Raw genomic sequence first — 24,269 nt, forward strand, 5'->3', positions numbered from 1 at the left:
TACCAATCAGTGGAGTGAATTTTTCACTAATGATCAGTTGGTGAGACGTGGATCAGAGATGAGGAAGGCTGCCAGTATTTACACCTGGGAAACCAGAGATAATGGAAACTCTTTCAGAGGAAGGCAGAATGAAAAGTTCACAACTTTGTACTGGTATATACAATTAATTTCAATCTTCTCAAGTAATATAAACTGTCTTGGTGAGTATGAATAAACAATAAAAGCCTCAAAATCATAAAAAGTTTTAAAAATATGTGATGAGAAGGGTATGTTGGGAAAAGCCTTTCTATATTTCAGTTGACATAGCCATCTCAATCTCTGATGATAGGTGTGTCCTTTTCCTTCTTATGGGTTGATGCATTTTGAACCAATATTTTCTTTTTGTCTATGATGTGCTATGAATTTTTCACCAACATTTTCCCTATTTGGCCATAGTGTAATTTCTAAACATAAAAAAATATGAAAGTCTGCATTAAATTTAATTGACTTAATTTAGCAGATACAAAAATCCTTTGGTAATGTCTGGCTACTGAACTCCCATTTCGGATTTTCGAAACTTCCTCCATTTGTTCTCTTGAGGGTGGCAAGAAAATGGACTGTTAAACAGCTTTCACAGCCTTTACCTGAAGAGGAGAACGTTGAGGTAATTTATGTGCCCTGGAGAGTAGTTAGTGTTCCACGTTCTATGAGTTTGAGTCATGATTAAAGCCGGCAGGGGATTGATGTCACTAATGGCCAGTTAATTAGAATCATCAAACAGTTCTTAAAGCAGATTTGGAATATGTGATATCATTAGGCTAAAATGTAATTTGCTAACTTTATTCTTATTAAATTTGCCAAGTCTGTTTTTTCCCTATACTTTGCTATGTGTGTTTTTAATTAAAACACAGAATATATCTGAGACACTGAACAATGTTGAAAATGCAATATAATTTGAATTGCTATGAAAAGTAGAGCTGTTAAAAATTGTGTTTATAGGGACTAGTATTATGGTATAACAGGTTAAGCCGCCACCTGCAGTGCCAGCATTCCATATGGGCGCTGGTTCAAGTCCTAGCTGCTCTATTTCTGATCCAGCTCCCTGCTAATGGCCTAGGAGAGCAGTGGAAGATGGCCCAAGTGCATGGGCCCCTGCACCCATGTGGGAGACTCTGAGGAAGCTCTCGGATCCCGGCGTCAGCCTGGCCCAGTCCTGGCTTGTTGCAGCCATCCAGCAGGTGAACCAGCAAATGGAAGATCTCTCTCTCTCTCTCTCTCTCTCTGCCTCTGTCTCTCCCTCCTATAACTCTACCTTTCAAATAAATAAATCCTTTTTATTATTTTTGAAGATTTTATATATTTATTTGAGAGGCAGCGTCACAGAGAGAGGGAGAGAAGGAAAGAAAGGTCTTTCATCCACTGGTTCACTCCCCAAATGGCCATAATGGCCAAAACTGGATCGATCAGTTGGAAACCAAGAGCTTCTTCCAGGATTCCCATACAAGTGCATGGGCCCAAGCTCTTGAGCCATCTTCCACTGCTTTCCCAGTCCATTAGCAGAGAGCTGGATTGGAAAGGGAGCTGCCAGGACTTGAACTGGCACTCATATGGGGATGTTGGCACTGCAGGCAGACACTTAGCTTACCATGGTACATCGTCAGCCCCAGTAAATAAATCATTAAAAAAAAGTGTTTATACATTTTTTCTTTACATTGGGATTATTTAAAGCTAGAATCACTAGTGCTTCTAAAATTAATAATATTATAAGATAGACATTCTTCTAAATATTTTCTATCTCAAATTTTCTCTACAAGTTAATAAATGAACAGATAATAAAGATCCTCTCCGGAGACCTCAGTCAGTCTGTACTCACAACAAAGTTTCTTCTCTGAAGGGATGTAGGTGGGTGAGCTTAACTTCTAAAGGCAACAATAGTAACACCATCACAATAGCATTAAAGTTAGCAGCTTAAAGCCAGAGAAGTGAAAACAAATAGGAGGACCCTCGGTGCATGCCTATCAACACAGCTTCTGAAAACAGAAGCTGTGCATTCTCATTAGAGCCCTGGCTCAGCAAACACAGAAAATGAGTAGAGACAGAAAGGAGAAATACAATATGTTAATGACATTATCACCCAGTAGTTTTTGCTTTGGTACATTTTCTGGTTTATTTGTACCTCTTGTGAAAGGCATACACAGAGATGGAGAGAGAGAGAGAGACAGAGAGAGAGAGAGAGGAGGCTCACTATTGGAATATAATATTCAAGTGTCTAAACATTTGCAATACAAGTGATATAGTTAAAATGAATTGAGAAAAATATTTGCTTGTTTTAAGAATCCATAATGATAACACAATCCTCTGTTTATAAGGATAATTAATTTGCATTATTGATTACATTAAGTGTTTTCATTTAGAGGCTCAAAATACAATAATATAACAGAATTGAAGAGGTAGAAAGACAGAAAATACAGATGTGTGTGTATTATGTTTTAATTTTTAATTTGATGATGACTCCAAAAGTGTCCCCCAAATTGCTGAGAGTTACGTGAGCCTCAGGAAACATTATCCATGAAAAACCTTCTTGAATGTCTGTTTCCAAGGGACTATTGATGTGCTCTTCCGCAAACTCAAGCGGGTTCTCAGTGGTAAACAATGTCATCTTGCCCCAGGAGGTATCCTTATCCCACTACTATGGTAAAGGAGGACAAATTGATACTTTGGGTATCCCTGAATAAATTTCTGCAAAATGAATTGAAATGTACTCTTAAGAATGTTTTGAAGATACTTGCTTTATCTGGTAGGTGTTTTAGTTCTTTCCTCCTAACTGAAAATTCCTGTAGCCCATATTTCTTTGTTAAGCTCTTCGGTCTTTGGTGGTGGAAATTGGTGCAAAGTTGGAAGCAAAAGTCGGTTCTTATATGAAACAGAGAATGAAGATTTTCTCAAACATCAGAATAGCAGCCTGATAATTCACATGTAACACAATAAAAATAGCTACAACAAAATAGATGTTTGATGTTCAAAATCATTTCAAGTCATCATGTCCTCCAAGATGCAGACATCAAGATGTGATCAGATGTGCAAGAAATTTCTTTTGTGGTAGACATCTGGGAAGAGCAAAGAAGAAAACAAGATACTGAGATAATTTTCAGACCACAATGCTCTTCTGGACTCTGAAAGAGAGAAGATGTATACTTAGCTTTTCATCACTATAATACCTGAAAAATTAACTTTGTAAAGAGAAATATTTTACTTAGATCACAGTGTTTGAGATTAAAGTATGAGATTGGCAGACCAATCATTCTGGTGATTGGTGAGCACAGCAGATGTCATTGACAGCAAGAATCGCTCAATTGCACCTCACCCCAGCCATCACAACACAAAGGTCTACCATTCCACGTAGGCTTGGAAATTGCAAGGTTACTGGGACATATTACAGTTCCTTCACTGGAGTTTGTCTAGGAGCTGTGGCTAGTACTTAATCTTTACTACTTTATTTATGTTTATTTTTACTTAATCTTCAAAATCAGCTGAGAAAACTGAACTCTTGGTAGTCTTGGCCCCAGGTGATATCCTTATCCCACTACTATGGTAAAGGAGGACGATGATACTTTGGGTATCCCTGAATAAATTTCAGTATAACCTGTTCCAATGGTCCTTAAGATGTCTGAATGTTTTCCATTATCCAATGCATATTCCTTGGAGTACGTGGTTGTATGATCTTTTGGGTGTGGACTTGGATAATCATCTTTTCATGGCAGGAAAATTGTCTCTAGGAGGCCTTGGACCACCCAGTTCTTCCCCATTGCTGAATTGTAGACCTCAATAACAATGGTTGCATGCCATGGGAATTCCATATCCTGAGATACACAAGAACTTGATGGTATAGTGAAGGCTCTGTTCTGTCCCTCATAGAAGGAAGGAATGTCCTACACCACTTCAGTCCGTAAATGTATTCAACGTAATATCCAATATAATATGCAATTGAGTATGAAGCCCAGGGCCAGCTGCTTTTTAGGGTCCCTCAGCTTGAGTGCAAGTGGGGCACGTGCATCCCCCTGAGCAGCTTTCCAGAACTCTGGGGCACTGAATCACTGTGAATCCTAGGCTTCCACATCCCCTTGCTGCCTAGGGGTTAATAATAAGCCTACCTCATATAGAACCCTTGTGTACAAGGGTTCTATCTCACTGGACGCCTGAAAATGATAGAAGCTGTCACAGCCCAAGGTACAGTGAGCAAAGCAATCGCAGTCCTTCCCTGGCATCGGTAAATGGTGCTCAGTGAACCTACTTCAGAGCCATAGTGTTTTGGGTAGATAGCTCCTCAGAGAATGGAAAGCAGCAATTGGTAAGTGTTTGAACGCATAGTAAGGCATCGTGATATTTTGTCAGAGTAATTTTCCTTGGTCTCTGCTACACTGCTCCTCCCCTTTCATGATTAGAGCTGTGTAGCAGCACCTTTGCTTATTGACATTGGCTTTTTGCCCTTAAAGATGATTTTGTCGACTAAGTATGTCACAGCTTCAAACAGGCAACATTCTTGACTTCCCTTTGACCTTGCTGTCCTTGTGCTCACTTCAGCTCTCTGGCTTTTGGTAATTAAATCCTAAAATTTTCTTCAACTGGCTCCAGAACTCCATCATCCATAGGTGATAATAAGCCCATTTCTGTAAAACCACCTCTGCCACCCTTGTCCTGTAAAGGGAGCCAGATCTGAACTTAGGGATGTTGGTGCCCCTTTCACTAGCAAATCATTATTGCTCTTGGTTAATGATGACTTCTAACCTGCATGCCATATCCATTCCTGTATGTCTACAACCCCTAGTCTCCTTAAGGGAGCTCATGTATATGCAGTTAACTGAGTATTTTCTTTGCTTGTTCCAACGTCCTACAAGATGCAGAAGAACAAATTTGTCCCATCTCTTGGGTTCTTTGTCAGAGTGCTAAATCTCATGTCCTGTAAAAATTCTCTCAAATCACTGAGTTCCTACTTAATCAATAATACATTCCATCTCCATGATTGAGCATACTCAGTGTTTTTCAAAATGTTCCTCTCTGTACATTCTAATTCTTGCAACTCACTTAGTTTATGAGCTACTTCTCTTCCAGGAAAAAGAATATCTTCAATAAAATTATGATAGTATTTATCCCCAGTAATTGGCATGAAAGAGCCAACTTCCAATAAAATAGAATATCAACCCTTACTGGGGAACACTAGGTCACCTCTGCAATTCAGAAGATTTGAGGTGTTTACAGACCCAGTATGATCAGTAATACCCATCCATGAGTTTGTAACCCATATTTTGGAGTCTCAGTTTCCTGGACTTAGTGTAACATGTCTTCTTTAGTCATTATTCAAATCCTGTCTGTGTCTCTGCAGCTCCATGTGGTATTGAGCCTGCTGCTCAGTAGTGACTGCCCTTCCATTGCAAGCCGTAAGGACTGCATATTGTGCTCTTCTAAAGAAGACCAGTGATTCTTAATGCTGCTTCTTTGTGCATTATCTTTCTGCGTAACATCAATGTAGTTTAACAACTATCCCGTTCTTGTATTCTTTTTGCTTCAGTTGCTCATACATCTTTCCAATGCCTGAATCATCACACCTTCAACTATGGTGCTGTCTGCTCACCCATGCGATGGTTTCCCAGGTCACCAACAGGCTGCAGCTTGGACCATTCCAGCTCTGTGCTGCATCCACCACGTGGTGTCATCAATGTTTCCACTGAGAAGTGCCTGAGCCAGTTCTTTTTTTGCTTTTTCTTTTCAAACTTTTATTCAATAAATATAAATTTCCAAAACACAGCTTATGAATTATAGCAGCTTTTCCCCCCATAACCTCCCTCCCACCCACAGCCATCCCATCTCCCACCCCATTCTTCATCATGATTCATTTTCAATTATCTTTCTATACAGAAGATCAATTTAGTATATACTAAGTAAAGATTTCAACAGACTGCACCCACAAAGACACACAAAGTATAGAGTACTGTTTGAGTAGTAGTTTTACCATTAAATCTCATATTACAACACATTAAGGGCAGAGGTCCTACATGGGGAGCAGGTGCACAGTGACTCCTGTTGTTGATTTAACAATTGACAGTCTTATTTATGATGTCAGTAATCACCCGAGGCTCTTGTCATGAACTTCCAAGGCTATGGAAGCCTCTTGAGTTCACCAACTCCGATCTTATTTAGACAAGGCCATATTCAAAGTGGAAGTTCTATCCTCCCTTCAGAGAAAGGTACTGCCTTCTTTGATGACCTGTTCTTTCCGCTGAGCCAATTTTAAAACTTGCTGAAGGAAGAGTTGAGAAGGCAGAGGTTTTGACTGAAACACAGTTCCATGAAAGATTTCCCTAAGCTATACAAGTTATTGATCCAAACTCACTCACAACTTATCTCAAGAATGTGTCTCTTAGTATTTCAGTTGGTAATGGCTGATAGGTTCCATTACCTTAACAGTAAGAGCACCTACAGTTTTAGCAGTGAGTTGATTTTGAATAATCAGAAGCCCAGTCTCAAGCTTTATCAAAACCACTGACAAAATACAGGGGCTCTGATGAACCAGTCTATGAATGTTGATGGCTTCAGGTGCTACCCTAGTGGTGATCCTCCCACTCTTGCTGATTGAGTTCAGATAAACTGCCGAGTTTAAACTTACTGATGACGGAAGATTGTCTGCATTTGGCATCTGTTGGTTGCATTCTTTCTATGTTTCTTATTCAAGTCTTCCTTGATAATGGATATAATGTTTTTTTTTAATAAAACACTTTTTCTACTCATTCATATGTGGCTTTTTTGCTTGCAAATCCGAGTCCTTGTAAGCTCAAAAACTGTTACTAAAAATGGTTATAGGCAATAAAACTGAAGAAATACTGAGATGGACTTGAAGGCAGAGATTGAGATAATTAATCTGGATATCCCATGCTTAGGCATGTGAGTACCCAAGTAGTTGAAGGCAAAGGATGTTAAACTATGGCTTGTGGACCAAATCATTTTAGAATCAATTCTTATATTGCCCAAGGGCTATGACTGATTGTTTTGTTGTTTTTACATATATTAATATATTAAGCGAAAATGAAAAGGAAGAGAAGTAAGAGGAAGAAAAAAGGAAGAGGAAGTGGAAGAGGAGGATGAAGAAGGAAATGAGCCAGAAGTAGAAGCCTGACCATGACAATAGGCACCTAAAATATTTATTCTCTTTGGTCCTTTGAAGAAAAAAATTTCCAACCCAGTTGTAAAAGTCTTACTCTCACAGACAACGCAAAACCATAAAGCATAAAAACAGAATTGCATTTTAATTGAATACAGAATGCATATAAAATGTTTAACTAGCGCAGCACACCAAATTCATGATGGGCAGATAAAAGAGTTTTTCTAGAAAAAAAACTAGGTTTTTTTCCTAGTTTTTTTTTGTTTTTCTAGAAAACAAAAATATAAAAAGAACAAAAAAGCTTATAGAATAAGTGCATAAAGAAAGAAAATATTTTCATATTGTTGTGCAATGTTTTGTGTTTTCAGAATCAAAAATTGAAAAAAATTAAATGTTTATAAAATAAAAATTTACAGTAAACCAAGAGTAATTTACTTTTGATGATCAGTGTAGTCTAAATGTACAGTGCCTAAACTCTACACTACTGAATGGGAATATTCCGGGCCTTCTCTTCCATTCACGTCTCTGCCTCAGCCTGAGCAATCTTCAGTCCTATGAATTCCATTCATAGTGTCTGCCCAAAAATACTTACCATTATATTTCAATTGCCTCCAAATTCAATACAGTAACATGTTGTATAGGTATAGCCTACAAGCAACAGGCTGCACCACACAGCCTAGGTGTGTAGTAGAATATGGATGGAACAAGGACATAAGCCTCAGCCACTCCAGCTCCTTACCTGAAAGTAGATACAATTCGATTTTACTGCTTATCCTTGAATTCTTTCAAGAAACCAGTTCAGTCTCACACCCTGTATTCTTGCCCACCCACCCCCTGCATTCTTTTCCAGGTTTGGAAGCCCACCTGAAACTCTGACAAACCCGTGTGGAGAAACTCACCTCCATCTATCGCCCCACCCCATCCCTCTGTGGACCCTTAGCCCCACCTAAGACACTGGCCCTCTGCCATGTGCTGGTCTGTGCGTGCCGGCAGTTGGTCACTCACCTCTGTGAATTTATTTTACTTGAATATATTCTTTCTGGCTGTGAGTTTGTATCCTGTCTTTTCTCTGTGTTGGACTCCTTTTCCTTACAAATATCCCTCCTAAGTTTCTAGAGTACACTCCACAAGGTTTGCACCAACATAAAAATATGTATATATAATAAATGAATTATGTCATAGATATACAATTATATCATGAGGATTCATGAGATTGGAATAGATTACTTAGTATAGAAGCTGGTATATTTATAAATATAATTATTCTTTTTTGTTCTTAGATGTCTGTTTAAAAATTTTACTCATCTTGTATCCTAGTAATAGAAAGATGTAATCATGACAAGTTAAAAAAAAGAAAATTTTACTCATACAGCTAGAATACTTTTGAATAACATCAATATGGAATATCAAATGTTATCCAAATGATTAGTTTTGAGTCTTGCTTGCTAAAATGCTGAAATGATTACATTTCTATAAAAATAATCAATCCAAATCTTAAACACAATATTAAGGCAGTTTGATAAAATTCCAGGTACAATTATCTGATCATGTTAAGCATACCACTTTTTTTAACTGTTGGAACCACATTTCTTAATTTTCTCCTCTATTAAATGAAAGATCTTTAAAAACCAGAAAACAAAAATACAGTGTAGTATATTTGATATTTATTTATTCTGCCTACATAAGAATCTGTTACAGAATAAATATTGTCACCTTCTCTTATGCAAGTCCACGTACAATCCATGTTTGAATCTAATCATTTCAACCCTATTTTATAATTCTTTGACTTTTTTTTTTAGCAGCAGCAAACTCAGATTTGGTCATGCCAGTAGCCATAGCAACCACAGACCTCAAAGGCTAGTAGTGTGCAAAGTCCAGCTGTTAGAGCTCGTGGGCTGTCCACCGCCAGGCTCTCCAGCTCACACCCACTGGGCTGGGACTGAAGCATCAAACGTGGCCTCCAGTGGGGAGAAGATTGGAGACACTGGCTGTGTTCTTGTAGATACAGAGGCCCAGTAACTTTGTTTTGAGACATAAGCCTGGCATTGAGTAGATTATTCTTATTTCATTGTCAGTGGAAAAACCCAAATCCAAACCCAAATTGCGTATTAGGAAAGCATAATGGAAATGAGAACTTCCTAAGAACAAGAAGGAAAAAGTTAATGAAACATTTCCAAATACTTTTCCTAGCTTACAAAACTAATAATTTTTTTTTTTTTTTTGACAGGCAGAGTGGATAGTGAGAGAGAGAGACAGAGAGAAAGGTCTTCCTTTTGCCGTTGGTTCACCCTCCAATGGCCGCCACAGCTGGTGCGCTGCGGCCGGCGCACCGCGCTGATCTGAAGGCAGGAGCCAGGTGCTTCTCCTGGTCTCCCATGGGGTGCAGGGCCCAAACACTTGGGCCATCCTCCACTGCCTTCCTGGGCCACAGAAGAGAGCTGGCCAGGAAGAGGGGCAACCGGGAAAGAATCTGGCACCCCGACCGGAACTAGAACCTGGTATGCTGGCGCCGCAAGGCGGAGGATTAGCCTATTGAGCCGCAGCGCTGGCCAATTTTTGAATGCTCCTAAAAAAAATAGGTGCAGTTTTACTGTTTTAATGAGATTAAATTTATGTACAAATTTTTCCTTATTGGATGCATACCTTGATGGATTGTGACAAATATAATTGAAAATCATGATGACAATCAAGAGAAATACAAACATTACTCTACAAAAACTCTTTTTCCCATTCTTTTACAGTCAGTCCTCTATGCCCAGGCCATGGTACTTACACGTCTGATCGCTATATGAACAGTTTTACTTTTGCTAGAATATAACACAACATAATACCTTTGAGATTAATCTATGTTGTTTCATACTTATTTGTTCTTTGAATTTTATTGCTTAATATTCCTTTATAGGAATAACTTCAATTTGTTTATCTCTTCACCTCTTGATACACACCTGGGATGCTTCTAGTTTGTGACTACTATGAGTGGGCTGTTGTAAACATTGATGTACACCTCTTTATGGGAATGTATCTTACATTTCTCTCGGGGAAAGACATGTAATTGAGTTTTAGTTTATCTGCATGCTTTCAATAATCATTGTCTTTTTTATTTGTTTAGTTTAATATATTAGTCATTCTAGATGATGAAGTCAATATGCATATTTCTGCTGAATATTGATGGAGAAGTACATCTTCCTATATGCATATTAGTATTAAGTCATTTCTTTGAAAAAGAATCTGTTAAAATATTTTATTTTTATCATTCTCTATATATCACAGATAGAATTCTTTTACCTGGTAAGTGTTTGCAAAGAATTCCTCCCACTGTTTACTTTGTCTTCCCATTTTGTCATCATCATCATTATAATTTTAGCATCTTTCAAAGAGCAACAGTATCAATTCTGAAATTCTTCACCCATTTCCAGATGCCCTGATTTTATAAACATAGAATTGACAAAATATTTGCTCATCATAAGGTCACAAAATTTTCCCCTAAGTTTTCTTACAGAATATTATCTAAGGTCTAGTTTTTGCTCTGTGATATATTTAAAGTTTTTTCACGATTTAAGATAGTAGACTCACCTTTATTTGTGAAAATATCTTTCTGTATTATGCTTTATTTCCTATCTATATGGCTATCTCTACTCAAATACTACACTATAGTAAATATTAAAACTTCATTTTATTTTCAGAATCAAACAATGCAAGATCTTCATTTTGGTGAGTTTTTTAATGTTGTAGATATTTAGGTATTCTGTATTCCCACTACAAATGCAAAATGTGCTGGAAAATTTGTAAAAATAGTTTGAGACAGATAATATTTAACCTATACATCATTCAGAAGATCATTGAATCTTTCGATTCCTCAATAAGGTGTATCTCTTCACTAATTCAATCCTTCCTGAATTTATTTTAATGTTTTATTCTTTTTTCAGAGTACACATCATTCATATAAATTGTAGAAAATCCTGTTCCATATTTTAATACAAGTTAAGTACTACTCTAGATCTCACCGCTGAGTACCCATTGTTAAAATATAGAAATTTATTAATGTGAGTGTCATATCCTGAGGGGCTACTGACCTCATCGGTCAGTTCCCTCAGCTTTGTTTGAGATACTTGGGTACTGCTTGGGAGGATCAGCCCATGACCTGCCTCAGCAGGACAGCTGCTGTTTTCTCCTTTCAGGATGCACGCGGTTTTCATGTTTGGTATTTTATATTCCTCTTGCATGCCTGAGCAGCTATTTCTTCCAGCCCAACATTGTTGGCGTGAGGAGACCTGAGACTTTCGGCTTGTCAGTTATTTGAAGAGGAATATCTTCAAACTTTCGTTATTAAATATGCTATTAACCACAGCACCTCTTGACAGATGTACTTTTCAGACTGAAGAAATTCTTGTTCATATTTGATGGTAGTTCTTTTTAAATAATAAGCGATTTGTTTTTACAGTTACTGATGGTGATTGTATTGCCAGGACTAGCTTTTCCGGGAGGGTCTTCATGGAATCCTCTGCATTCTATGACTAAGATCAACCTTTCCTTTCTCCTTATGATTTCATGTTTATTTAATTTTTGATATGTTCTCATTTATAACTCAATTTTATCTTGTTAGGTCTGTACTGTCCCTTTTTGTCATGCTGTAATTTTAATAACATTTTTATCTCTCAATTTAGCCAGTCCATTTTTTTTTAGAGCTTGAAGACATTATGGAAATGTCTTCTTCTCTTGTTTGTTTCCAGAAAGTGAGTTAATATATGTAATTGCCTCTATTGTGTTGATAGCTAAATTACAACTGTACTCAGTGATGCACCAAAAATCTGTGTCAATCACAGTAAGTAGGGCGGTGTTTGGTCTATCAGTTGAGACACTGTGCACCTGATTTTACTTTTGTGCTAAGAAGATCGTGGCAGGAAGCAACGATGACTCAACAAATTGGGTTCCTGCCACTCGATATGTGAGACCCAACGTTCACCCTGGCCCAGCTTAAGTCTTTATAGGCATGGGTGGAGTGAATCAGCAGGTGGAAACTTCTCTGTCTGCCTCTCAAATAAACAAACCACAACAAAAATCCCAATAAACACGTATTTAGAACTATGGATATTTGCAGCAACAGAGATTGAATAAATGTCAGACAAGGTTGGAAATTTAAGTGCCAGATTTACAAGACTCTTCTACCATCACCTGTTCCTCCATTTTTTGGAGTGCCTGTTAGTGTTTTTATGTAAATGTATTTTACTTTCTATATGTTTTTCCATATTGTGTTTACATATTTAAATGTATACAAAGTCCAAAAATGTATTTTTTCTATCTCAGTATGACTTAAGCACATAAGGAACATTATTTTTCTCTTTAATACTGCTTTTTCTTGTACTCAAAATATGTATCTATACATAAACAATATTTCTTAATGAATAGAGGATATTCTTAAAAAGAACTGATATACTGCTCTTTTTAAAAGAGATAAATGGACTGCATTCTTCCAGTCCTTAGCAATGTTTAAACACCAATAAATCTCAACTGCAGTTTAACTTACCAGTCTTAATTTGTATAAAGCACAATGAAAACAGTTTGGAAAACATTGGAGGCCACTTTTATTTTCAAAGATTAATTTTCTCCTAAGTGATGCAAAGCAAAGAGAAAAATGAAATACGCAATAGAATAAATCTGATTTTTAAAAATATCTTCATAAAATTTTAAAGCTGCTCTCTTGAGTCCATTTTAGGATTGCGAAGTATGGTTTTAAGGCAGGAAATTTCTTTTCATCAAAATTCTAATTTAAAAGTTCAGGCAATCACCAGCAGCCAAGTAAACAAGTCAGCCCAGAGGGGAGACAGGTCCTCTGAGCCTGAGCTAGTTCTACTCACTGACACTCGGCTTCCTGGAGGATTTTTTCACACCTGCTTACCCACATAAATGCTTATTGCACACTATTGTCCCTGTGCTCCTCACACACTAAATCACCTTTTGTTTAGGAATATCTTCCTTTTGATAGAGTCTCTCTCTCTCAAATATAGCATTGCATCAGTCCGGTCAAGAAACATTTCAATATCATTTTAAGAAATGACAAAATTTTAAGAAATTTTGTAAGCTCCTTTTTCCAAGTATGCCACAGCTCTAATAGCAATTATTTTTGTTTTAAATATGCTCAGTTTAAAATTTACTGTTTGTCTTTGTTCTCTCTCCTCTCTCTCTCTGTCTCTCCCTTTCTCTCTCTCTCTTTTGTTCTGCAATTAGAAACTTTACCTCATGCATATTAGATCCATATACCTGGAGATAATAGCTAGGCAAAAATAAGAAATCCTAAAAAAAAACTAGTGTCTTTTGTAGTCTTTCATTCTGAAGCAACTCATATTAGCCTCTACAGGCTTGGTTTGAAACCAATAACCCTCCAATGGGAGTTGATTTATTGGTTCCTCCCTGTGATGCAGTTGTAGTCATGGTATTTAATATGAGTTTTTGGTCCTATTATACTGAGTAAAATCTATTAATTTTTTTTAAAGATTCTTTTTATTTATTTGAAGGAAAGAGTTACAGAGAGAGGTAGAGACAGAGAGGTCTTCCATCCGATGGTTCACTCCCCAGATGCCTCAACGTCTGGAGCTGTGCCGATCCGAAGTCAGGAGCTTCCTCTGGATTTCCCATGCAGGTGCAGGGGCCCAAGCAGTTGGGCCATCTTCTGCTGCTTTCCCAGGCCACAGCAGAGAGTTGGATCGGAAGAGGAGCAACCAGGACTTGAACCAGTGCCCATATGGGATGCCGGCGCTTCAGGCCAGGGCGTTAACCCGCTGAGCCACAGCTCCAGCCCCTAAAAGCTATTAATTGTTAAAGACATATTTTAAGTCTGTTTTTAGGATTACATTTTAATCCTCAGATAATTATTTTCCTCTGCTCTATAGCACAATTAATATTGCTAGGAAAACATGTTCCATCCTACAGATTTTTCCATTGTGTTGTCATAATACTTAGAGAAGAGGGTGAAGTGTGGTACAGGAGTGAGGATTTGCTCCAGGAGTGTAGCAGATATCCATTTTGGAGTGCCTGGATTCCAGTCCTGGCTCTGCAGCTGTTTCCAGCTTCCTGCTCATGGGCGGCAGTGGTGATGGCTCAAGTGACTGAATCCCTGATATCCTTGTGGGTGACCTTGTCGCTCCCCCTCTTCGTGGAGGAACGAAACTAAACCCTGCCTAGGCTTCACATCCGAGTCACGGCACCATTATGTCGCTCCCCGTCTTCGTGGAGGAACGACACAGGACCCTGCACTGTTCTTTCGTCTGCTCGGCCCTCCCCGGGTTTGCTGCTGGTTCTTCCCGGGTTGGCTACCGTCCCTTCCACCTCCGTGGAAGGGCGGTTCCCCCTGCCACATTCCCCACTTCCGCGGGGGAGCGGCACACCGCCGGCCGGCTCTCTCGGGGGCTGCACAGGTGTTCCCTCAGATAGATGTTGCTGGTGCATGTTGTCTCTCTCCTCCTTTATAGTCCTCTTCCGCCAATCCCAACTCTGCTACCCACACGCCGAGTACGCTGCTCTCCTCCAATCAGGAGCAGGTCCTACAGTTTATTGGTTGAACTGGAGGCAGCTGTGTAGAAGCTGTTTCTCCCTTCTCAGCACCATATTGTGGGAGAGCAGATGCATAGAGTAAGTCTTAATCCGAGTAACTTAGTCTAGGTCCGAGTTGCTCCCAGTTGCTCCCCACAGACCTGAACTGAGTTCTCATTTCTGTGGCATTCAGGGAGTGAGTCAGCTCATGGGAGTCTTCCCTCACTGTCTCTCTTTGCTTCCAAAATAAATGAAATTAAAAAAAAAAAATGTGTCATTGGGTTAAGATGGCGGAAGCGGTTGCTGCTCAAGACTATAAGACAGTTTTAAAAAGTGGAAAGAGTGCAGTCTCAGGAAGAGTTGGGGAGAAAACAGCAGAGGAAACCCTCCGTGAACTGGAGGAACACAGTCAACCTGCATGGGGGGCGAAGATGCCCACAAGTTAGAAACCCACCAGCTGAGAGCCAGTGTTGGAGAGCAAACTGAGAACAAACTGTAGTCGCCCAAGCCACTGGAGAAAAAGCTACAGGAAGAGCCTGGAAGGAATCTGACTTGTAGCCCTGTGGGGGATAGTGTATTCACCAGCCAGGGAAGAAAACAAACCAAGGGGGGGGGGGGCATGTTTATCTCTCTCTGCTCATCACACACAGTCACCCTGTATCAAGCTGACAGAGAGCAGGCACCATTTTGGACGTACATAATGGCTGCAATGAGCCAAGTAGAGACTCCTGAGTCTGGTAGGGAGAACAAACTGGAGGCTGCTTGCCTGTGACTGTGGCAGATTTGTGTGCCAGGGCTGTGAAAACACTGAGGCTGTGTGGGAGGACTTGGGGTGTGACTAGGACACTGGGCAGTCACTGTGGGAGATGCCACATGATCCGGGTTCCCTGGTTACCTGGCGAGAGACATCGCGGCGGAATCTGAGCTCACACTGAGCACTACACAGAATCCTTGTGTGGCCCTTGTGGCAGAGTGGACTAATGCTATACTGGGGCTAGTGCCCAGGACTGGTCTCCTTCCAGCAGAGGAGCTCAGCTGAGTCTACACCAACAGACAAGAAGAAACCTCTCCTCTGATTTAAAAAAAAAAGAGAGAGAGAGAGATTTACCATTCCAAACCTGGGTGTGTCACCTCAGACATGCCCTGCACCCTGGAGCACTGAAAAGAGTTCCCTGGCCACTCCCACCACAAACCTCCACTTATTCCCTGAAAGCAGACAGTCCACTAATCCAGTCAGACACAGTCCAAAGATAAAATCTGATACAGCAAAAAATCAAAGAAGAAACCAGTAAGTAGCCCCACAAATCTCAAATAGCAAACACACCCATCCAAGAAAAAATTACTACTTCTCTCTGTAACTCTGTTTTTCAAATAAATAAAATAAATCTTAAAAAAAAAAAAAAAACCTTCACAACAACAAAACAAAAAACCCAGTTAAGAAATGGGTAAAGAACTTAAATAGGCATTTTTCAAAAGAGGAAATCCAAAAGACCAACAGACACATGAAAAAATGCCCAGTATCACTAGCCATCAGGGAAATGCAAATAAAAACCACAATGAAGTTTGACATCACTCCTGTTAGAATGGCTTTCATACAGAAATCAACAAACACCAAATCCTGGTAAGGATGTGGGGAAAAAGGTACCCTAATCCACTGTTGGTGGGAATGTAAACTGGTAAAACCACTGTAGAAATCAGTTTGAAGATACCTAAAAAATCTGAATATAAATCTACCATATGACCCAGCCAACCCACTACTGGAAATTTACTCAACAGAAATAACATCAGCAAATAAAAGAGTTATCTGCACCTTCATGTTTATTGCAGCTCAATTCGCAGTAGCTGAAACATGGAATCAACCTAACTGCTCATCAACTGAAGACTGGATAAATTATGGGATATGTACTCTATAGAATACTAAACAGAGGTTAAAAAAAATGAAATCCAGTCATTAAAACACAATGGTGGAGGCCGGCGCCGCGGCTCACTAGGCTAATCCTCCGCCTTGCGGCACCGGCACACTGGGTTCTAGTCCTGGTCGGGGCGCCAGATTCTGTCCCGGTTGCCCCTCTTCCAGGCCAGCTCTCTGCTGTGGCCAGGGAGTGCAGTGGAGGATGGCCCAAGTGCTTGGGCCCTGCACCCCATGGGAGACCAGGATAAGTACTTGGCTCCTGCCTTCGGATCAGTGCGCTGCGCCGGCTGCAGCGGACATTGGAGGGTGAACCAATGGTAAAAGGAAGACCTTTGTCTCTCTTTGTCTCTGTCTCTCTCTCTCACTGTCCTCTCTGCCTGTCAAAAAAAAAAAAAAAAAAAAAAAAAAACAAAACAAAACAAAACAAAAAAAAACCACAATGGTGGAATCTGGAAAACATCATACTTAGGATCATACTTAGGGAAATAAGCCAGGCCCAAAGGGACAAATACCATATGTTCTCCCTGATCTGTGATAACTAATAGAGCACCTAAAAGGAAGTATTTAGAAGTGAAATTGACACTTTGAGAAGCAATAACTTGTACAGCCCTTGTCTTGATTGTCAAGGAACAGGTTTTCTTTCTTTTTTTTTTTTTTTTTTTTTTTTGTAGTTGCTATTGCTTTTTTCTTAATGGAGAATGGGATTGGGAATGGGATGGGGTGTGGGAGGGTGGGTATGAGGGCAGGTATGAGGGGAAGTAAAGTTGTACTTATGAAATTTGTACTCATTAAATAAACAGCTTTGGGGGGAAATAAATAAATAAATAAATGTGGTGCAGTTGTAAGCATTTAATGCAGTAGTTAAGACACTGTTTGGGATGCCTGCATCCCATATCAGATCACCAGATTTCTAGTCCCAGCTGTGCTTTTTATTCTAACCTCCATCTAATGAATACCAGAGGAGGCAACAGTTGAAGGCTCAAGTGGGGTCCTACCACCCCTGTGGGACACTTCACTGAGGTTCAGACTCTTAGCTTTGGTGTGGCTCCAGTCCCAACTGTTGCAGGTATTAGGCAAGAGAACCAGTAGAAATATTTCTCTGTCTGCCTCTTTAGCTTTAAAATAAGTAAGTAAATATATAAATGTAATGTGAATTATAAATTTTAAGATAGTATTTGATAGATATGACAAACAAATGGTACCCACTCTAATATTATATCAAAAGTTTATCTCATCTTTTTAAAATCTTATTTTAAATCATTTAAAATAATACAGCTTTCAATGAAGCTATATTTTGATAGTTCCCAAATGACAAGCAAATTGTTTAGACTGGATTCCTTGTCCTAAATCAACATTTTACAAGGAAGAAATGCAAAAAGCTGTCTCATTCATTTTCCAGATAGAGAAGTTAATAGAATGGAGGTGTATAAGACATAAAAAAAACCAGACATACAATAACTACATCTATAATTTGATTTGTTTTCTCCCTTGATTTTTGACCTTTGGAGTGACATTCTGTGATTGCTTGCCTCCTTGAATTTATGTACTAAAGCTTGATACTAAGATCTCTGAATTGGTTCACATTGGCTAATCCAACCCTGTTTTCTTCAAAAACATATTTTCTTGGTTTCTTCCTCACCAAAGTACCGATATTAATTCATCCGTAATATTGTGATGCCTTATTTTGTATGATGTAAACAAACAAATTAAAATGTTACTGATATAATTAAAGAAACACGGTCATCAATATGAAAGAAGGTAAAGGAAGGAAACCAAGGAAGGAAACCTCACAGCAAAAGATCACAGGGAATTCAAAGCATATATTAGAACTTATCTTTGGCAAATGGCAGGGCAAAGTTACCACTTATCATTAGTCACATTGAACGTGAATGGCCTGAACTGTCCAGTTAAAAGACACCGTTTGGCTGATTGGGTTAAGGAACAAAACCCATCTATTTGCTGCTTACAAGAAACACATCTTTCCAACAAAGATCCATACAGACTGAAAGTGAAAGGCTGGAAAAAGAAATACCATGCCAACAGAAATGAAAAAAGAGCAGGCGTAGCCATCTTAATATCAGACACCATAAACTTTACCACAAAAACCGTTAAGAGAGACAAAGAGGGACACTACATAATGATTAAGGGATCAATTCAACAGGAAGATATAACAATTATCAATGTATATGCACCTAACTACAGGGCACCTGTTTATCTAAAAGATTTGTTAACGGACTTAAAGGGAGACTTAGACCCCAATACAATAGTACTGGGGGACTTCAATACTCCACTCTCAGAAATAGACAGATCAATAGGACAGAAGATCAACAAGGATACAGTAGATTTAAACGACACTAAGCCCAAATGGATCTAACAGATATATACAGAACTTTCAATCCTACAGCTAAAGATTATACATTCTTCTCAGCAGTACATGGAACCTTCTCTAGGATTGACCACATACTAGGCCATAAAGCAAGTCTCAGCAAATTCAAAAGAATTAGAATCATACCATGCAGCTTCTCAGACCATAAAGGAATGAAGTTGGAAATGAACAACTCAGGAATCCCTAGAGCATACGCAAACACATGGAGATTGAACAACATGCTCCTGAATGAACAATGGGTCATAGAAGAAATCAAAAGAGAAATCAAAAATTTTCTGGAAGTAAATGAGGATAACAGCACCACATACCAAAACTTATGGGACGCAGCAAAAGCAGTGTTAAGAGGAAAGTTTATATCAATAGGTGCCTACATCAAGAAATTGGAAAGGCACCAAATAGATGAGCTTTCTATTCACCTCAAGGATCTAGAAAACCTACAGCAAACCAGACCCAAATCTAGTAGGAGAAGAGAAATAATTAAAATCAGAGAAGAAATCAACAGGATTGAATCAAGAAAAACATTACAAAAAATCAGCCAAACGAGGAGCTGGTTTTTTGAAAAAATAAACAAAATTGACACCCCATTGGCCCAACTAACTAAAAAAAGAAGAGAAAAGACCCAAATCAATAAAATCAGAGATGAAAAAGGAAATGTAACAACAGACACCACAGAAATAAAAAGAATCATCAGAAATTACTACAAGGACTTGTATGCCAGCAAACAGGGAAACCTATCAGAAATGGATAGATTCCTGGACACATGCAACCTACCTAAATTGAACCAGGAAGACATCGAAAACCTAAACAGACCCATAAGTGAGGCAGAAATTGAAACAGTAATAAAGGCCCTCCCAACAAAGAAAAGCCCAGGACCAGATGGATTCACTGCTGAATTCTACCAGACATTTGAAGAAGAACTAACTCCAATTCTTCTCAAACTATTCAGAACAATCGAAGAAGAGGGAATCCTCCCAAATTCGTTCTATGAAGCCAGCATCACCTTAATTCCTAAGCCGGAAAAAGATGCAGCACTGAAAGAGAATTACAGACCAATATCCCTGATGAACATAGATGCAAAAATCCTCAATAAAATTCTCGCCAATAGAATGCAGCAACACATCAGAAAGATCATCCACCCAGACCAAGTGGGATTTATCCCTGGTATGCAGGGATGGTTTAATGTGCACAAGACAATCAATGTGATACACCACATTAACAGACTGCAGAAGAAAAACCATATGATTATCTCAATAGATGCCGAGAAAGCATTTGAAAAAATACAACACCCGTTCATGATGAAAACTCTAAGCAAACTGGGTTTGGAAGGAACATTCCTCAATACAATCAAAGCAATCTATGAAAAACCCACAGCCAACATCCTATTGAATGGGGAAAAGTTGGAAGCATTTCCACTGAGATCTGGGACCAGACAGGGATGTCCACTCTCACCACTGCTATTCAATATAGTTCTGGAGGTTCTAGCCAGAGCTATTAGGCAAGAAAAAGAAATTAAAGGGATACAAATTGGGAAGGAAGAACTCAAACTATCCCTCTTTGCAGATGACATGATTCTTTATTTAGGGGACCCAAAGAACTCTACTAAGAGACTATTGGAACTCATAGAAGAGTTTGGCAAAGTAGCAGGGTATAAAATCAATGCACAAAAATCAACAGCCTTTGTATACACAGACAATGCCATGGCTGAGGAAGAACTTCTAAGATCAATCCCATTCACAATAGCTACAAAAACAATCAAATACCTTGGAATAAACTTAACCAAGGACGTTAAAGATCTCTACGATGAAAATTACAAAACCTTAAAGAAAGAAATAGAAGAGGATACCAAGAAATGGAAAAATCTTCCATGCTCATGGATTGGAAGAATCAGTATCATCAAAATGTCCATTCTCCCAAAAGCAATTTATAAATTCAATGCAATACCAATCAAGATACCGAAGACCTTCTTCTCAGATCTGGAAAAATTGGTGCTGAAATTTATATGGAGGCACATGAGACCTCGAATAGCTAAAGCAATCTTGTACAACAAAAACAAAGCCGGAGGCATCACAATATCATATTTCAGGACATACTACAGGGCAGTTGTAATCAAAACAGCATGGTACTGGTACAGAAACAGATGGATAGACCAATGGAACAGAATTGAAATACCAGAAATCAACCCAAACATCTACAGCCAACTTATATTTGATCAAGGATCTAAAACTAATTCCTGGAGCAAGGACAGTCTATTCAATAAATGGTGCTGGGAAAATTGGATTTCCACGTGCAGAATCATGAAGCAAGACCCCTACCTTACACCTTACACAAAAATCCACTCCACATGGATTAAAGACCTAAATCTACGACCTGACACCATCAAGTTACTAGAGAACATTGGAGAAACCCTTCAAGATATTGGCACAGGCAAAGAGTTTCTGGAAAAGACCCGGGAGGCACAGGCAGTCAAAGCCAAAATCAACTATTGGAATTGCATCAAATTGAGAAGTTTCTGTACTGCAAAAGAAACAGTCAGGAGAGTGAAGAGACAACCATCAGAATGGGAAAAAATATTTGCAAACTATGCAACAGATAAAGGGTTAATAACCAGAATCTACAAAGAGATCAAGAAACTCCACAAAAACAAAACCAACAACCCAATTAAGAGATGGGCCAAGGACCTCAATAGACATTTTTCAAAAGAGGAAATCCAAATGGCCAACAGGCACATGAAAAAATGTTCGAGGTCATTAGCAATCAGAGAAATGCAAATCAAAACCACAATGAGGTTCCACCTCACCCCGGTTAGAATGGCTCACATACAGAAATCTACCAACAACAGATGCTGGCGAGGATGTGGGGAAAAAGGGACACTAACCCACTGTTGGTGGGAATGCAAACTGGTCAAGCCACTATGGAAGTCAGTCTGGAGATCCCTCAGAAACCTGAAGATAACCCTACCGTTCGACCCAGCCATCCCACTCCTTGGAATTTACCCAAAGGAATTTAAATTGGCAAACAAAAAAGCGGTCTGCAGCCTAATGTTTATTGCAGCTCAATTCACAATAGCTAAGACCTGGAACCAACCTAAATGCCCATCAACGGTAGACTGGATAAAGAAATTATGGGATATGTACTCTTTAGAATACTATACCGCAGTAAGAAACAACGAAATCCAGTCATTTGCAACAAAATGGAGGAATCTGGAAAACATCAAGCTGAGTGAAATAAGCCAGTCCCAAAGGGACAAATACCATATGTTCTCCCTGATTGGTGACAACTGATTGAACACCAAAAAGGAAACCTGTTGAAGTGAAATGGACACTATGGGAAACGGTGACTTGATCAGCATAGCCCTGACTGTTAATGAACAACTTAATACATTATCCCTCTTAGTAGTTTTTTTGTCTGCTCTACTAATATGACTGGTTTAATTCTGTAATTAATACACAGTTATTCTTAAGTGTTGAAATTTAACTGAAATGTGATCCCTGTTAAACATAAGAGTAGGAATAAGAGAGGGAAGAGATATATAATTTGGGACATGCTCAAGCTGACTTGCCCCAAATGGTAGAGTTAGAAACATACCAGGGGACTCCAATTTAATCCCATCAAGGTGGCATGTACCAATGCCATCTCACTAGTCCAAGTGATCAATTTCAGTTCACAATTGATCATAATGAAAGGACTAAGAGTCAAAGGGAGCACATAAGCAAGTCTAGTACCTGCTAACACTAACCGATAGAATAAATAAAGGGGAGAGTGATCCAACATGGGAAGTGAGATACTCAGCAGACTCATAGAATGGCAGATGTCCTAAATAGCACTCTGGCCTCAGAATCAGCCCTAAAGGCATTCGGATCTGGCTGAAAAGTCCATGAGACTATTTCAGGCATGGAAAGCCAAGACACTCTGGCAAAAGATCTCTGTGAGTGAGATCTCAGTGGAAAGAACAGGTCTTCAAAGAAGGAGGTACCTTTCTCTGAAGGGAGGAGAATACCTCCACTTTGACTATGACCTTGTCTAAACAAGATAAGAATCGGAGAACTCAGAGGGCTTCCATAGCCTTGGAAACTCATGACTGGAGCATAGGGAGATTACTGATGCCATAGACAGGAGTGTCAATTGGTAAAGTCAACAACAGGAGTCACTGTGCACTTACTCCTCATGTAGGATCTCTGTCCTTAATGTGCTGTGCATTGAGATTTAATGCTATAACGAGTACTCAAACAATATATTTCACTTTGTGTTTCTATGGGGGTGCAAACTGTTGAAATCTTTACTTAATGCATACTAAACTGATCCTCTGTAAAAAAAAAAAAAAAAAAAAAAAAAAAAGAAAAAGAAAAGAAAAGAAACTATCAACTCCCAACTTGACTCTCACTGGGATTAAACATGACAATAGGTCTGATCTGATTTCATCATCATTAAAAAAAATCATCTATTATTTTTCACTTTATGTTTCTGTGTGGGAGCAAACTGTTGAAATCCTTACTTAATGTATACTAAGCTGATCTTCTGTATAGTAAGATAATCGAAAATGAATCTTGATGTGAATGGAAGGGGAGAGGGAGTGGGAAAGGGGAGGGTTGTGGGTGGGAGGGACGGTATGTGGGGGAAGCCATAGTAATCCATTATTCGTACTTTGGAAACGTATATTCATTAAATAAAAGTTAAAAAAAATGTTACTGATATAATTAAAATCTCTAAGATTTAGACTTGATGAGACTGTTACTCATCATCATTTTGGAAACACCAATCTCTGTCACTTTCATTAAGTTATTCTTCTCTCATATAAAATTAATATCAAAATAAAGAAATAATGGCTAATATTGTTGAACATCTTTTCATCTATTTATTTGTCACCTGTGCATTCTCTTTAGTAAAGCATATCTTGACATCTTTGACTTATTTTCAAATGAGAGCAATGGCATTCCTTAAGGTTGAGTTGTCGGAGTTCTTTATATTTTCTAGATACTGATCCTTTGTCATCTATGTGATTTATTTCAAAAATTTTCTCCCAGTCTGTAGTTTCTATTTTCTGCCTTTTTTTTTTTTTTTTTTTTTTTTTGCCAGGAAGAGTTAGACAGTGTGAGAGAGAGATGGAGAGTTATAGACAGTGAGAGAGAGACAGAGAGAAAGGTCTTCCTTCCATTGGTTCACTCCGGCACTACACTGATCTGAAGCCAGAGCTGGGTACTTCCTCCCAATCTCCCATGCGGGTGCAGGGACCCAAGCACTTGAGCCATCCTCCACTGTCCTCCCGGGCCACAGCAGAGAGCTGGACTGGAAGAGGAGCAACCGGGACTAGTACC

The sequence above is a fragment of the Oryctolagus cuniculus genome, chromosome 10 (genome assembly GCF_051225735.1).
Source record: "Oryctolagus cuniculus isolate XC-2025 breed Fujian yellow rabbit chromosome 10, ASM5122573v1, whole genome shotgun sequence".
Taxonomy (NCBI): Eukaryota; Metazoa; Chordata; class Mammalia; order Lagomorpha; family Leporidae; genus Oryctolagus; species Oryctolagus cuniculus.